Source organism: Anarhichas minor, unplaced genomic scaffold (genome assembly GCF_050575085.1).
Source record: "Anarhichas minor isolate MPS153535 unplaced genomic scaffold, ASM5057508v1 ptg000136l, whole genome shotgun sequence".
Taxonomy (NCBI): Eukaryota; Metazoa; Chordata; class Actinopteri; order Perciformes; family Anarhichadidae; genus Anarhichas; species Anarhichas minor.
Window position 1 is genome coordinate 21,802,639 of NW_027466582.1, and position 1,762 is coordinate 21,804,400.

Below are 1,762 nucleotides of genomic sequence, written 5' to 3' on the forward strand. Positions count from 1 at the left end.
ATTCACTCCACTGAGGCAAGCCTGAAAAACAGGGTGAAGTATGTAGTCCCGTCTTTGTCTTTATTCACTCACTTCTCCTCCACTGCTTTCACTCATATTTCTACTCTATTCACCACCTCCCTTAACAATCTAATCCTGACTGGAAAAATGACTTTGCCACCTGGATCTTTGCTGGAGTGACTTTCATGTGCGACTGTGGCTCAGTGTATGAATCAGTGAAAATGTGCTTTGAGTGCTCAAGAGACTAGAAAAGCGCTGAACAAGTCCATTTACAAGCCCATTTATGTTGATGCAAGAAATATATTCACAGAAGTGGATGATCTTGTCTTTTCACAGTATCAATATTTGCTTTTCTTGTCACGGTTTGATTTTAAGGCAAGACAGCCTGTGAGCATACTGCTTTTTGAGATTTCATTCTTTCAGGATAATTCCAGTTTATTGCAACTTGGAATTTGTTGTCATAGTTATGACCTTCGTTTCTGTCAGCATTAGTCATCTTAGAATGATTTGCTTGTATGATTGTCTAACAAGGGGAGCCGATTCTGGCAATTTTATGAATATTGTTAGTACCAATGTCACCCTGTTCCCGGATCTCATCAGCATCTAACCTGGTGAGTACAACACAGGGCCAAAGCAACCAGTTAGGGTTGTAGGATTGTATGTCATTAATTATCTTCCCACCAGAATTTGGTCCTGATATTGATCTTTTAGCAAGTTGGAATATAGTATTTAGATCATGGTCTATATACAGTCACCTGTGTGCATCTTGACTTTGGACAGAAAATAAAACAATATATATATTATTATTAATAATATGTGTGGGAAACACATTCATCTCCATCACTCTATCTCCAGAACACTTCCTCTTTCCCTCTCCATCTCTCTGCTCCTCTTCCTCCATTTTTCTTTTCCTCCATCTCCTCTCCCCTGGCAATCTGATTAAGAATCGGGGTACTATTCCCCCTCCTCCAGCCTCTATCAGCTCCCCACCACTGCTGACAGTTCTCAAATCAAGACGTATGGCATGCCGGAGGCACCCAAGCACAGAAAATTTTATTTAACACCCACTCTCCACTGCTCAATGAGCCACGCTGTAATGACACTTACCTTGATTAATAGAGCTCTTTATATGTAAATAGGAGCTGTACTTGCTTCATTTTTTTTCACTGGGTCAATTTTCACCAAGCCCCCTCTTCCCTGTCTGATAATTCCCCCAGCTTTGCTAATAAAGTTCAAAGAGCAGATTGTGACGCTTCATGTAAAAAAATAAATGAATATATACATCTATCTGCATAGTGACATCAGGTTCTGAGTAAATTATGCCTATATACTTTTAGGGAGTATTTAATCTAATTATTTTCATTGATGGATCATTGACTAGTTACAGTATAGCTCAGTAGAGCCGGATGTTTTTGCTTCCCTAATTTGATCTGTGGTGAGAGCATATGCTGACTGCAGCAGTAAATCTCCACAGGACTGCAGGAAGGAAGAGAGCCATGTTTGGAGTAATATGAGGGTTTTCTATGCACGATAAAGCCCGAGCCATAACATTTAACCATTATGGAATACATGAGTGAATCTGCACTACTTTACTCTCCTCTCTGCTGCACAATACAGCTGAGTCCTCAATATGCTTCATTTCATACTGCACATCTGGAGTTTAAATGTTTTTGAGAGAATATCTGAAAGAGTTAATTTCAAAAGCAACATGACGGAAGAGGAATGAGACCTAAATGATTCTTCTGAGATAAATCTCAAAGAA